This window comes from Pseudorca crassidens, chromosome 18 (genome assembly GCF_039906515.1).
Source record: "Pseudorca crassidens isolate mPseCra1 chromosome 18, mPseCra1.hap1, whole genome shotgun sequence".
NCBI lineage: Eukaryota > Metazoa > Chordata > Mammalia > Artiodactyla > Delphinidae > Pseudorca > Pseudorca crassidens.
The window spans coordinates 65,952,511-65,968,835 of NC_090313.1; the positions used below are offsets into that span (position 1 = coordinate 65,952,511).

Genomic DNA, 16,325 nt, shown 5'->3' on the forward strand with positions numbered 1-16,325 from the left:
TATCTCTTTTTAATCACGACTCCCTGCGCCTTTTCTTTGCATCTTCTGTTACCTGCTTTACTGCCTAGTCCTTGATTTTTAGGCATTGAGGCTTCTCACATGGAGATAGTTCCTGATTTCTCTCTTTTCTCTGAAACCTCATGAATTTTGAAAGCTGCTTCAAATTTTTCGTTTTCTTTTTTTGATTCAGGCGTATTTTCTGCCGCAGTTCTCATCCTTCAGTTTGTCCTTAAAATTCTCCAATTTTAAAGTTTCATAACTGAAACCTTAGCAGTCATGAATGTAATGATTTCATACCTCTTTAGCAATAAAATGATTTCAAACCTGCACATGAAATCTGCAGAATGAATAACTGCGGCTGGTCTGACTGGAGCCTGGGTAAGGGCCGGCTTTCTTTGCTAAGTACACCTTTTTTTCTCATCTGTGCAGCCTCCCCTTGGCTGCCTGTACCAGTTGGAGTTTGGGGTTGCAAAGTAACAGACAGTGTAATTTACTGGAAGGAGGTGAAGGCAGCTCAAAGAACTGAAGGCTGAAGGTCCAGCTGGGAACCAGCAGCAACTCAGGATCTCAGTAAGTGGAACCACTTGTTGGTTTTTAGGGCACTGCTGCTAATTCTTTTTTCTGCTTTTGCTCAACATTCGAAGTCCTAAAGCGAGTAAACTTTGACCACACGCCCATCCATTGGTCAGGACACCATGTTTTATGGTTCCAACCTGTTCGCAAACCAAACTTGAGTGCGCTCAGGCAAAGCACAGCAAAGCCAATCTACCAACACCAGGTTGTAGTGAAGAAAAGTGCAGCATTTCTTGCAAAGTGCCAAGCGTGGGACAAAGCAAGGGAAACATGAAGCTCACGCTCAAAAGACCAGAACTCCCCAGTGGCTTTCAGGGCAGGGTTTTTAAAGACTGTGAGGGACAGAGTCCCAGGATGCACGATCGGCTTGTGCAGAATTCTCTGATTGGTTGATGGTAAGGTAACAGGGTGATGTTTCAGGAATCTCCGTCGTCAACCTTCTGGTTCCAACCAGTTTGGGCTCTACGTGCTGGTGGTCAGCATGCAGTTAACTTCTTCCATCTGGTTGGGGTTTTAGTATCTATCAAACGACTCAAGGATATGACTAAGGATTTTATCTATAGCCATTGAGGAAGAATTAAAGGTTCTTGATTTTGTTTTATGAGTGAACTAGTATGATATTGTCTTGTTTGACTGTTTTCCTTTGTTTCTGCATTTTTTTCACTTCTCTGATTAAATTTGCTCTTTGGAACTCTGGAAAGGCCTAGGAGGCTAAAGCTTTTTACAAACAAGAGGCAGGGGACATGAGGATGTCTGTGCCTGGGAAGGCCCTACAGGGTCCTGCTTGGTTTCAAACCCAACAGCACACAGTACTGGAGAGGTAATTCTGGTCAACATAATAACTATAAATTTGTGGTCTGTGAGACAGATTAGGAAATAATCTATATTTAAAAGGTGCAAAATCCAAGTAGATAAAGAGTTTAGTTACAGCCCCAGCACTGGGGGTAGATGGGACTGTCATGCAGATTTTAATTAGCTTCCAGCAAACAGATTAGTTGCAACTCAGTGGGGTGGGAGGTAGTGTGAGTATGAGATGTTGTGCACCCAAATTAGACAATTATATTTATGACAGGGGTTATAGTAAGAGTTGTGTCAGAAGTTAGTGTAAAAATAAAATGGCTAAGAAGTAGCCAGATGAAACCATTTCTAGATAAACAGGATTGGCATATTAACAGGCAGCTCAGGTAGATTATTCTGGAAATTGCCACTAGGTTCCAGGTCTCTGTCCAGAATCTCTAACCACAGCCTGAAATTTTTTGAGTAAAGAGATGATAAAATGACTTAGCAACTCCAAGAATATGTAAAAATAAGCATGGAGAAAATAATGATAAAATCCTTGGAATCAATATTTTTGTACCAGTTTGGAATGTTAAGGGCAAATCTAGGTGACCACAACTGCAGAAAATAAATGAAAAAGAAAATGGGAAATTTGAGCAGTGTATATAATCATCTGAAAAATATAGGTTGTCTTGTTTTTAAATCTGACATATTAAACTTGTAATTTCAACTTGAAAATTTTTTGTGTGTGATTTTAATTTTAAAAGGTATAATAGTATTTGATAAGTTTTAACAGCATTTATAAGTTAAAATAAATCTGAATCATCAAATCTTTATTATTAGGTTTTCAAGTATCATTTATGTACTTAAGAATATTTTGTGTGTTAGGTTTGTAATTCCACCTGCTTATCTGTTTGAAGTACTTTAGAAAACCAGATATATGAAATATTTAAGTTGAAAGTTTTAGATAATTAAGTCAATCACAAAAAAATTCTTAAATATTTAGGGGAACATAACTTGCATGACTTTAATATGAAATATTTAAAATAATACATGAATTAAATTTATGAGTTGTACTTAAATGCTGGAGGAAATTTAATATCTTAATTTTAGAAACAAGTTGAGTATTAATTAACAATCACTAAGTTTGTAAGTAAATTTACTTAATATTTAAGTTGTATCTTCAACTTACAATCAAAATTGTAAGGTATGAACTATTAGTGAAAATGAATGCAGATGTAAGAATTCGTTTCTACACACAAAAGCTATCTTTATACATTTTTTAAAAACCCCAAAAACCTTAATTATCAAGTGATAATTCTCCAGAAAGCTACTGATATGTTGAAACCACTGGTAAAATGGTTGGTACCCTGGTTCCAGAGTCAGAAAGCCTGGTTTGAATCTCAACTCTGCCACTATATGCCCCCGGGCAAGTCATATTTTGCCTCCAATTCTCAATCTCCTCCTGTACAAAATGCTATAACACTACCTGGGTTATTGAGTAATGAGGACTAGATGAAGTAAGATGGGTGTAAGAGGTATTATATAATCAAGAAAGTAACACGTAGTTGCCACATTTATCTGAGCTATTTCACACACTCTCAGTGGAACTATGCAATAATCCATTCCTGCCCAAGTTTCATACAACAGTCCCACATTATCAGATAAATAAAGCATATATATTTTTTCACACACTTCCTATCTCCTTTCAGCCTCAAGTTTCATCTGGCACTCACGTGTACGCATACATGTAAATACATAGTTTAATACTAAGGTGTAAACATCCGTGCACTTTCCAGAGTTTCTTCTGGCCATTCCCTCTTTCCTTATACATATGCATGTATTCTCCAATAACAAGCCTCATTGTGTCTACTTGTTCATTCTTGTGGTCCGAATCTACAGGGTTGCCAGCTGGCCTCTCTTACTTAACACATACTACACGTAATCACCAGATAGTAATGTCTCCAGTTTAAATAGCCACAGGTACTATTTTCATTGTCCAATTTCTGTGCTGCGGCTTTAACATAGAAACCATCTATTTCCCCTTCTTTTGATTTGGTCTCCACCTGTCACTGTTCTGCATAGGTCTGACAGCTTTTGGCTTTTAATTGATTGTTACTGATTTTGTTTTCAGAATAGATGAGTCCATGGCCTCTTATCAGAATTAAGCAGTCCACCAGTCACAGGGAACCTGATGTCTGTTGAACTCTTTTTCTGCTTGAGTTTCCCACCTACGCTGCGCTGTGCTTTGGCCGTCACATCCATCCCTTTGCCTGGAACGCATTTCCTTTCTTCCTCCCTTGACTATCACTTACTCATTCTTTTAGAGTCTCAGGAGCCTCCTCTTCCAAAAATGTACCGAGTCAGGCCAGCTGTCCCTTCCATGTGCTCTTGAATCACCCTCCAGGTGGTTCTCTCACTGCACTTTCACACTCTGTGTCATTATCGACACATTTTTATGATATTATTCGCGCTAATCTGTGAGCTCCCTGAGTCCAGAAACCATCTCATTCATCTTTGAATACTTGGCACTTCATGCAGTTTCTGTAATGTTGTTGGAATTTGATAAGTATTTGTTGAATAAATGAAAAATTAATATGAATAAATGAATAGACTGATGTATTTGAATAAACGATGACCCAAATTGTAGAAAATATATTCTGTTCTAAACCAAGCTGAAAACACAGCATTTCTGTTAATATTAATGTCCTCACCCTTCATTCATTTACCCAGAGGAGAAACTCAGGGTTATCTCTGCTTCATCTCCACTACGCCCCTCACTTTCCCTGGTAATGAATCGTGTGTTGAAATCCTTCACAGAACTCTCGTATCTATGCCTCTAGCTCCCCCTTCCTAGTCCCATCGGTACCTCCCTATTCAAGACCAGAATTTTCTCAACAATTTATTAACCACTTCCCTTCTTTCTGTTTCACAGTTCATTATAAAATAGTCTTTTATGGTCCGTGAAATAGTCTCATAGTACATTGGTACCAGATTTTTTTCTTAAATACAGTTCTTGATATGTCTTCATGTATTGATATATCACTTCCTGGATCAAAACCTTCAATGCATCCCTATTCCAAATGTAAAGCAGCGATCCCCAAACTTTTCAAAAGTATCACCCCCCTTCAGCTAAAACATGTTGAGAGTGTGCAGTGTACAGATACATACATATTTATAACTATATATTTAAGTTATGACTGTAATAACATGCTAGAGACATAAACGGGCATACGTTGCATTATTTAACAGGCACAAAAACATAAAAGGTTGAGATAAAGAGAAAATATATTTTGAATAATTTTTATTTTATTAAGGTTCAAAGAACTTTTTAAATCTAAATTTTTATTATTCATATACATGTTTACTTACATATGCATACAATTTATAGATATGTCTGCTTAATTATTTTAGTTTAAAAGATTTTATATGTATTTATTCATATTTATGGTATGTATATATATATATATATATGCTTCATTATTTTTTAAAACTTTGGTTAATACTTTGTGATACAGCAACTGAAGTGGCTGCTCTCATTCCAAGTTCAGTTTATTTTAATACCTCGTTCAAGGGCTGTCATGGAAAAAAAACTCAGGATTTCGCAAAGGCACAATACTATTATACCGTTGATAAGAAGTTTCCTCATAAATAACATGGGGTCTATACCTATATTTCAAATGTCACTTTTTCTAATACTATTTCTTATCACCTCTCATTAGATTATCCTTGGTTTTGTCTTGTAATGTAGGTGATGGACATCTTATACTTGGAGGATAAGGAATGTCCGCTCTGCCACATTTTAATTTATTTGTGATTGTATTATTAGTACTATCTTCAATCTGTGGGTTCTCTGAAGGCATCTTTTTAGGCTGTTTGCCATTTTGGAGGATGTTTAGTTAAACTTAAATGACATAATCTATAATCCACCAAACTGGACCCTCACGTCTGCAAACTCATTGCAAGGTAGCCTGTTGCAGTGAGCAATACACTGAAAACTAGCAAAAAACGATGACTCCCTCCCAATCCTGGCATTATGGAGCACCCACCCTTCCCTCAGGATGCCTCCCCGACTGTACATGACATGAGATCTATGACCTTGAAATGTGGAGGGTGAGGGAACTAGAGTCAACCCATAGAGTGCATTTCAGTAATGCATCATTTCTTTCATTTCTAACATTAAAAATTAAAACTAAATAAAAGTTTTGACATCATCTTGCACCCCATTGCGCTCTCCACTCTCTGACATCCATCCTGGGGTTATGTCCCTTGTTGGAGCACACCAGTGTAGAGAATCAAGTCCATAGTGCTGTCTCTGGCTTCCAGCTGCTTTGTAATTTGACCCCAACCCATCTGAGAAATATATCCTTATATTTTACTCTCATTGCTTCCCTATACCTATCTTATGCTGCACTGCGAGCATTTAATCCCCTTCTTCTAAACGTGCCCAGTGCCTTTCATCCCCACCGTGCACATGCCCACTCTTCTGCCTTATATGCTCTCCCCACTTTACTTCTGTATCCCCACCTACCATTTGTCTCCTTCATGAAACCTTCCATTTGGGTATCATCCCTTTTACCTCATCTGAACAAAGTTTCATAGAAGTTAAAGGTTCTCTTTGGCACTTGAATTAGAAAGAATTATGTGCATGTATTATCTGTTCTATGGTCAGGTTAAACACCTTTAAGAAGAGGTGCTGGGTCTCATTAATTTTTCTATTCCTAAATTATCTTGCAAATGTCTTGGCACATAATAGGTATTCATTCGGAGGCAGTGCGATACTATAAAGCAATATGGGCTTTGGAATCAAAGAGACCTGACTCATGGGAGAAGGATTAGCATTTTGGTGAAAATTTTAGAAAGGAAGAACCCTCTATCATTTCAAAATAACCGACAAGGGAATGGTCACACATTTACTGTCAGTAGACGCCAGCCGACAATCCCTTGAGAGGTGCAGAAGAGACTTCTCCACGTGGTGTGACATCAAATTGAAGTTCCTTTCAATGGCATGCGTCTATGATTTGGAGCAGAAAGAAAACACCAAATCTCTAAAGGCCACTCCCAAGGAAGATGCTGTTATATTTTAAAGTCATCTGCCATATCTCAATTGTATTAACCATTTCTGGTCTTATTTATTGACTAACACATATATAAGATACCATTTTAAGAACAGGAAGTGATTTCAGGTTTTGATAGGTTTGCTTATCCTTTTACAAGTTAACTAGCTCAGTAATTGATTATGTCCCAGCTTATTCTGGAGGACTGGCTGTCCTGCTGCTAACAAGAATTATTCAATCTGTTAATTCAGTCTGATATCATCCAGCCATGTTCCATAGGCACAGATAATGAAGGCAATTTATGTAATGGAAGTTACATAATTTATTGCAGGGCTAGTTTTTCTATCTTCCACACCCAGTTTTGACCATTCAGCTATCAGAAGAAATAGTTGCAAGTATTGTTGATGACCAGAAGAACTGTTACTCTCCTCCCAGCACAAAAGTATAAAGTGCACACACACACATGCAAACCCATGCATTCACACGCATACTTCCATGGTGCTTGAAATAGCATTAGAGTTTCTTCTGGGAGATAACGTGGCAGTGCCCTTTTTCATTGAAACTGATGCTCCTGGAAGGTACCCCGTACCTATTTGTGGTGTTCTTATTTTCCAGTTTGGGAAACAGAAAGATGTGTTACTGGATTAAGGATAGTGCGAGTGAAAAATGACATGGGACCTTGAAGTAGCTTAAAAATAGGGAAACATCCATGTGTGGAGCAAGCGGAGGAAAGGTCCCAGTAATCCAGTCATTCCTCATGACTGCCCCGATGCAGCGCCACCCTCGGCTCCTAATACGCCCCAGGCCTGGAAGTGCACAGCCTGTCAGCAATCAGAACTGACTTTTTCTTTTTTCTGGCCACACCGTGTGGCACGTGGGATCTTAGTTCCCCAACCAGGGATCCAGCCCGAGCCCCCTGCACTGAAAGTGCGGAGTCTTAACCACTAGACCACCAGGGAAGTCCAGAACTGACCTTTTAGAATGTTTTAAATTCTGCCACCTTTGAATATCTGAGGATGCCCACTGGGTGTTTATATGGAGGGAAGTTTTAGTGTCTGTATGTGAATCAAATCGAAGAGTGCAAATTCTCCACTTTATTTAACCAGTCCCTTTATACTGTGCTTACCTACCATGTTCACGCAATCCTCTCCCCTATTTAACTTTCCCCAGTACAGTGGAAAGGAAAATTAACTCACCTGGAATTCAGAAAATTATAGTGAAGCTTTTAAAAAGTGTTGACTATTTTTTAATAAATTTATTTGTATTATTTATTTTCTTTTGGCTGTTTTGGGTCTTCATTGCTGCGTGCGGGCTTTGTCTAGTTGCGGTAGCGAGCGGGGGCTACTCTTCGTTGCAGTGCACGGGCTTCTCATTGCAGTGGCTTCTCTTGTTTCGGAGCACGGGCTCTAGGCGCGCGAGCTTCAGTAGTTGTGGCGCACAGGCTCAGTAGTTGTGCACACAGGCTTAGTTGCTCCTCGGCATGTGGCATCTTCCCGGACCAGGGATCAAACCTGCGTCCCCTGCATTGGCTGGCGGATTCTTAACCACTGCGCCACCAGGGAAGTCCGTAAAAAGTGTTGACTTTTTATCGTCGTCACAGACCCACTGAGTCTCTTAAGATTGAGGAAGAGGAAGATTTATATTAAAAAGGAAAGAAAGGGGCTTCCCTGGTGGTGCAGTGGTTGAGAGTCCGCCTGCCGATGCAGGGGACACGGGTTCGTGCCCCAGTCTGGGAAGATCCCACATGCCGCGGAGCGGCTGGGCCCGTGAGCCATGGCCGATGAGCCTGCATGTCCGGAGCCTGTGCTCCACGATGGGAGAGGCCACAGCGGTGAGAGGCCCATGTACCGCAAAAAATAAAATAAAATAAAAAATAAAATAAAAAGGAAAGAAAGAAACGAGGAAGGAAGGGTGGGAGGGAAGAAAGGAAAGGAAAGGTTTTAAAAGGAAGAAAGAAAATGCTCCCTGCATATTTTCTTTTACTACTAAACAATTTTGGGAGTCTCTAATCCAGTGGTTATTCAAAGTGATTCCTCAATGCAGAACTTCATCATCACCTGGAAACTTGTTAGAAATATAGATTCTCAGGCCCTGCCATAGGCCCACTGAATTGGAAATTCTGAAGGTGAGGTCCAGCAAACTGTTTTAACAAGTCCTCCAGAAGCTTCTGATACGTGTTGACTTTTGTGTTCTGCTGCTCTGTGTTTTTCAGTAAAAGCACATCCATAGGTGATAGGCCCCAAGGAGAAGCTTCATTTCTACAATAATTTTGTTATTCTTTCTCTCTGGTTCTCACAAACCCAAGGAGGTTGTAATAAAATAAATGTATAAAAAATGGAATTTGTATTATGGTTACTGCATACATGCTTCACTAATCTCCTAGCTTATGGTACAATACATGTGTTATTTACCCATATACCTCACAGCAAAACTTAGTATAACGCCTCATACCGTCAATAAATATTTATTAATGAACAAATAAACTTTTCTCTTATAAAAAGCAAGTTTTCTGTTTGGAATTTACAAATGCATCCAGTTAGGATGGGGGATCTTTAATTACTGTTTGGTGGGCACATGTTCATCTGATGTTGCAAACATGATACATGTGTTTATAGCTAAGTGGAAGTTAATTACCACGATCAAGAAGAACAATTCAAAAAAGCATCCTACTAATTTTGGATCAACAGCATCCTCTTTTCATACTAAGGAAAATCAGTCTTCGTTCAGTCCCAGGTCCTTAAAATATACTCAATAAATCAGATTGATGATGACAATATTGACACCAGGGTTATCACGCCTTTAGGTACAAATCTCATTTGGGAAATTTTCTGTCATTCCTGGCAACCTAAAACAAATTTATGCTGGTCAGAAATTGGAAAATAATCAAACACAGACAGTTATGAGCAATTTCTCTCACGATTACAGACTTATGGCTCAGTTCATCAATATTTGAATTACATGTGTGTAGCGCGATGGTTGTTAAACCGTTTCTCTACAAACTACAAATTAATATTAATGAGAAATTCAATGGCACTCAGCAGCAGCATTCTGTCACTGTACTAGAGTAATCATTGATTTTTATTTTAAATATTAATGCAATGCAATTTTTGTCAGCTTAAAGCAGTAATCTCACAGAAACAGCAAGACCTAAGTCAGGTGAGACTCTATTACAGGAGGTTTGAAAGCAAAGCTGCCCACAGGGACTGGTTAGTAAAACTGGAATTGCTCTCCAGCAATTGGCATATGATTATGAACAACTGTCTCCTAATTAATAGCTGACCCCTGGGGTTATTTGGTTTGCAGTTTGGGGCCTATCTGTTTCAAGAGCTGCCTAGTGTCAGAGATGGAGTGGTTCATTCTGAACAAGAAATTCAATCGTGAGGCGAAGGAACGGAGCCACCAAAACCAGCTGGCGCTTCGTACCAGAGGAGAGAAGAGTAGAGAGAAAAGCTTGGGGAGGTGTGACAACAGGTGAACAGCAACCTTTGCGATGAACCAACATATTGGTGTGAGAGGCCTGATAAAATGTGGATGCGTGTTATTGAGCCAGCCCTATTCTTTACGTCTGAAGGAGCAAAAACAGTGTGCTCTAATAATCTCAGAGTAAACAGATTTTTCTTTAGGGGAGGTTCTTTAATCAAAACATGATTCCAAAGCCTAATTAGCAGAAATCACACCCAATCTCTCTTTGGGACCACAGACCAGAAAGCATACCAGATGAATGATGATATAAAAGGAGAAATCTGGGGCTTCCCTGGTGGCGCAGTGGTTAAGAATCGCCTGCCAATGCAGGGGACACGGGATCGAGCGTGGTCCGGGAAGATCCCACATGCCGTGCAGCAACTAAACCCGTGCGCCACAACTACTGAGCCTGCAAGCCACAACTACTGAAGCCCGCGCAGCTAGAGCCCGTGCTCCGCAACAAGAGAAGCCACCGCGGTGAGAAGCCCATGCACCGCAACGAAGAATAGCCCCCGCTCACCGCAACCAGAGAAAGCCCGCGCACAGCAACAAAGACCCAACACAGCCAAAACTAAATAAATTAAATAAATAAATTTATTTAAAAAGTTTTTTTTAATAAAAAAAAGGAGAAATTCTCTCTTACACAATTCCAGGCTATCCCTTGAAGTCCTATTTCTAAAGCTTATTTTCTACTTTTTAAGGTAAAGGATAGGCACTGTTATTAATTTTGTTACTAACACTAAAAAGCTTATAAATCACCTGCCTCTGATAGGAAATTGATATCAAAATAAAAATTACTGGTGAAGTATATGTCTACATACTTTGCCATGCTTGACACAAATTTACAATGATGGATTTTTAAATTGAAAATTTATTTTAAAGTCACCAATGTTCCTCATTCCCATGTAACTTTATAAAGCAACGTAAAATTTTTGTAAGCTCTTTTTTTAAAAGAAAACAATGAAAATGCCATAACGTGCCACTGCATTTGTTTTAATTCCACATGTTAATTAACCTTGTTTTCTGAAGCAATAGATGTCAATTTACAGGGTGACTTACTTAAAAAATAGAAAGCAAATTTAATTATTTGTTGAAATTATGGTATCCTGCAAGAGATAAGGGATAATTTAAATTAAGTATAACAAAAGAACATCTAGTTAACTCATAGGCAATGACATTAATGATTTAATAATGAGATTTTTTTCCCCACCAGAGATAGGAGATTAAAATGCAGATATTGGACAGAAAAATTAGTGCATGTTACTGAGCCTAATATTTCCATTTGCTTCCAGTTGGTGTAAACAGTACACCCTGGTAAAGCCTTATGTTTAATTCAAAGAAGGTACTATTTGCCCAAGTGATCGAATTGTGATGAAAAGTAAAACTAGTCACACTTTTTTTACCTTTAAAATGCTGTGTTTATAATAACTGTGTATGTTTGTGTATTTTGAAGGGCCATACACCATATGGAGCTTTGATTATTACATATGTGAAATTACTACATTAAATGTATTTTGGGAGCAAGATAGAGTAGAAATATTAAACAAAATAAGTTTGAGATTATTAATATGAACACATTTTATACATTTGTATATAAATTTTCATTTTGTACACATGAATGATTAAATACACAAATTATTCATTTATAAATGGTAATATAAGTAGGGGGGAAAATACCAGATTTTTCAAGAAGTAAGAGAGATCATGTGTGAGGGGGGGATGCATAGAAAAAAAAAAGGCATCACTAAAAACAGACAACAGTATATGTACTTATTTGTGTAAAATTACAGAAGTGTGGGTAGAAAAATAGACTAAAAGTTCTAACTATAGCTATTGACTTACAGAAAGTCCATGACAAATTGTCAAATAAAAATATTAGAGTTTAAAGTCTATAAAGTGTATTACATAATGGATAAAAACAAAAAAAGAGAAAGCAGAGATATTTGTGTATACATGAGTGTATTTGCTTGTTTAATTAGGAGACAATATAACAGGAGGCATGCTGGTCTATTAAAAATGGATACCCCAGGAGACTAGGAAGCTGGGAAAGTTATTAGCATTTCTTTTACACATCTTTATATTATTTCACTTATATAAGCATGCACTAGCATTCTTTTCACATTTAAATCTTTAGTTGAAGTAAAAACATAGGAAACTGCACATATCATGCGTGTTCTGCTCAATGAATTATCACAAAGTGAACCCAAGCATGACACCACCACACAGATAAAGAAAAAACAACTGCTAGCATCTCAGAAACCTCCCTCAAGCCCCTTCTAGACACTACTTCCAGGACCCCATCTCTTTTGACCTCTGTGTCCCATAGTTTTGTCCATTTGTCAACTTTATACAGATGAAACAGAACGCTGTCTATTTCCTGTGTCTGAATGCAATCATTTAACCTTAGATGTGTAAGATTCATCCATATTCTTTTATGGAACACTAGTGCATTGCTTTTCCTTCAGTTCTGAATACACCATAATTTACTTATGTACTATTGATGGACACTTCAGTTCAGAACCTTGCAATAGTAGGAATAATAGGAATACTGCCACAAAATTTCCTGTGGCACACACTATTCCTTGGGTACGTATCAGGGTTCTGTCTGCAATGAGCAACGTTGAGGGATGAGGCAATGTTCTGGGCAAAGATTAGGCTTGCTGTTTGCTATAAAACAGCAGGTTCCCCAAGGTCGGTGTTTCTCCCTGTATTGCAGCCCACTGCATGTGCAGGTGCCACGTGGGTCCTCTGTGTTGCCCCCATGGGACTTTGAGGGAACGGGGACAGATGCAAATGATGGTGTTCACACTGCTTCCTGTGCCATGAGTAATAAAATACTTTGTCTCTGCCCCAGGCCTCTTACGTCTTCTGCCAGCATCCCTGAAATGGTAACAGGCTAATTGATCAGCTTGTAATAAGGTAAAATCAAATCCCAACCTGACCCCCATCACATCAAATACTTTACTGTCTATTTCCCACAAACATAACCACAATAAAGACATCAAAATCAAGAAAATAACTTTGAAAATTTACTGGCTGTGTAGATTTCCTAGCTCTGTGTCTTCACCATCGGCACCACCGAGTCCTCTAAGGACACCCATCAGTACAGGGAGTAGAGGTGAGAGTTCTCAGGTGAGAATTTGGGAGACTGGCCCAGGGTGCTGGCGGCGAACAACCGTGACCTGGCTGGGCGACCGCAGCTACAGCAGCCCCTACATCCTATGTCGAGGCCTTGGCCACGATGTGCCAGGGCAGCCCCTCTGGCTCCAGGTCCTCGAGCCTCCGGGACCCCCGGGGATCCCTAGGACCCAGTGGTGGTGTGGAGGGCGCCCTCTACAGGCTGGTGCGCAGCTGAGCCCTCCCCACCAGGGCGCCCGGGCTGCACGGACGGCCAGTACCTGCTGTCCTGGCCGCTACGTCCACTGTGAAGTCCCTGCTCGTCGCTTGTTCCACCCGCCCACTTCCCAACCCTCTACCTGTCCGGCCCAGGCGCCGGGCCTGGAGCCGCCGGATGCGGGGAGGAGGCACAGACACAGGAGGGAGGAGGGAAGGAAGGAAGGAAGCCCCGCAGGAGGCCCGCCAGCTCGGGAACAGTGGACCCAGGTGACCGCAGACCCTCCCACGGACGCTTTGGGCAGACCATCATGAACTGTCCCGGATGCCACTGGCACCCCAATTGTTTACTCTCTTCCCAACCCTCTCCTCGCCCTTCGGGCACAAGCTGAATTGCAATAAATTATTTGATGGTCTTAAAAAGAAGTCCTCAGATCCCATGAATTTCACCAAAGACATAGTTCGGAATCACGTGATTGTCTTTATGTGTCACATCTCTTATTCTCCTTCAGTCTGGGACAGCTTCTCAACCCTTCTTAACCATTTATGCCTTTGACACTTTTGAAGATATCGGCCAGTCATTTTACAGAATGCCCCTCGATTTCACTTTCTCTGATTTTCCTCATAACGAGATTCAGGATGCCTTGTCGGTAGCAACATCACTGTAGTTGATGCTGTGTTGTAATTGCATCTTATCATGTGGTACAGAATTTTAATTTGTCCAATTACTGGTGATATTCACTTTTATCGTTTGATTAAGGCGGTGCCTGCCAGAATTCTTCGCTGTAATATGATGCCTTTCTCCTTTCCATTAATAAGTGTTTCATGGAAAGTAATTTGAAACTATGTAGATATCCCATTTCTCATCAAACAAGTTTATTTATTTTTATTTATTTATTTATTTTTGGCTGCATTGCGTCTTCGTTGCTGCGTGCAGGCTTTCTCTATTTGCAGCGAGCGGGGGCTACTCTTCGTTGAGGTGTACGGGCTTCTCGTTGCAGTGGCTTCTGTTGTTGCGGAGCACGGGCTCTAGGTGCGTGGGCTTCAGTAGTTGTAGCACGCGGGCTCAGTAGTGGTGGCGTGTGGTCTTAGTTGCTCCGCGGCACGTGGTATCTTCCCGGACCAGGGCTTGAACCCATGTCCCCCACATTGGCAGGTGGATTCTTAACCACTGCACCATCAGGGAATTCCATCAAAAAAGTTTAAAACTTGCTTGTTTGTTTAGGACTCATAGTTTCTTATCTTATTCAATGAGTCATATTATTGCTATTGTTATTTATTTTTATTGTCTTAGACTTGACCTGAGGAAGGCTATCCAAACTGGCTTCTGTGGTATCTTAATACAATTCCATCATCGAGTATTTGCTTTCTTTCTGTCATAGTAATATATTCCAGGCTTATCTCATACTTTTCCCTGCCTACACAGATGTCTACGTATCCATCTATGTATACCAAAAACCATGACCTCACTTCAATCCTTCTATGTCCAATCAACAACACAGGATTCATTTTCATTTTCTTCCTTTCTGTGATTGTAACTCCCTTCTCAAACCGTAAGAAACTTAGTTTTCGTTAGCCCTAATATATTTACTTATTTGTTTAATCCCCTGTATGTAACCTAATAGAAATTAGGCAAAGGATTTGGACAGAAAATTCACAAAAGAGAATACTTAATTGTCAAGAAGCATAGGAAAAACTGCTCAACATCATAGACATAGAGTCCTACTTAAAATGCATCCAATGAAAGAGGTAATGTTATTCCAATAGAATTTCAGCTGACAGAACTTGAAAGAATGGGAAATGGCCACAAAGAATGGGAAATGGAAGGGGCTGGACTTGCCTGAGAAGGCTTGAGCATAGCTGGGGCAGCCTTACCTCAGGGTAGTGAACGTTTTATGAAAAGAGAGAAGCCCCAAACTAGACATGGAGAATTGGGAAGGTTAGAAAGTATAGTCTGTGTCATTGTTTTGCCCATAGTTAACCTTGTGAGTCGACATGACAATGTCATATCTTTCCCTGGGAATTTGTCCTCAGTTCTCCCACCTCCTGTTACCTTGCTACTTCTCTGCTGGACCTTTAAGTGCTTGACAGCATCTCTGATTTCTTCTATATGGTAGACTTAAGGAATAATCAAGGCAACATTTGAGTCTTCCAAAGGATCTTCCAGAATTCTCAGAGCATCTCTAGTTATTCAAGCATTAACTTTCCTATTTGCCACAATTCAGATCACTCTCTCTTTTTTAAAAAAGTTATTTATTTATATATTTATTTATGGCTGTGTTGGATCTTCGTTGTGTGTGCGGGCTTTCTCTAGTTGCGGCGAGCGGGAGCTACCCTTTGTTGTGGTGCGTGGGCTTCTCATTGCAGTGGCTTCTCTTGTTGCAGAGCACGGGCTCTAGGCGTGCAGGCTTCAGTAGTGGTGGTACGCGAGCTCAGCAGTTGTTGCACACGGGCTTAGTTTCTCCGGGGCAGGTGGGATCTTCCCGGACCAAGGATCGAACTGTGTCCCCTGCATTGGCAAGCGGATTCTTAACCACTGTGCCAGCAGGGAAGTCCCCAGATCACTCTCTTGTTCCCCTACAAATCCTGAGGTCAAATGTCAGTTACCATGCATCATCAAGTACCATTTTTCTTATAGTAGAAAAATATCCATTTTTGTTGGTTTTTTAAAAGTGGGAAAATAGAGACACAGAGGCCAATTGACTTTTCTTATGCTTGGATCTACTTTACCCATTTATACTCCTTCCCTGGTTCTCGTAGACATTTGAGTTTGAGACTTTTAACTTAAGAAATTTAACATGCCCATCCACAGTGAGCCATTTGGCTAGAAAAAAAAATGAGGATTAAATTAATAAAATTTGAGGATTAAATTTGGATAGAAAAAGTGGCTTAAGAAAAGGAGAAATGGGAGAGTCATTTTATATGTAGCACAAATATGAAGGTATATTTCTAATATTTATCCCAAACAAAGAAACAAGCAAAAGAAGCAGTGAAAAGTGCTACGGAAGTACAGGCTTTGGAGACGTGTGCACCGTGAATGCAGTGGGGAGCCCGTAGGACAGACTCACAAAGTAATTCCTGAGCCAATCCCTAAAGGATGAGAGGGATTTTTCTTGGCGGAGG

The 16,325-nt window shown here is 40.0% G+C and overlaps 1 protein-coding gene across 1 annotated transcript in view; it reads left to right on the forward strand.

Annotated features, from left to right (window-relative positions):
* LHFPL6 (LHFPL tetraspan subfamily member 6) overlaps positions 1-16,325 on the forward strand; it is a 255,490-nt gene that overhangs the window by 4,884 nt on the left and 234,281 nt on the right. The gene's annotated exons all lie outside the window — the stretch shown is intronic.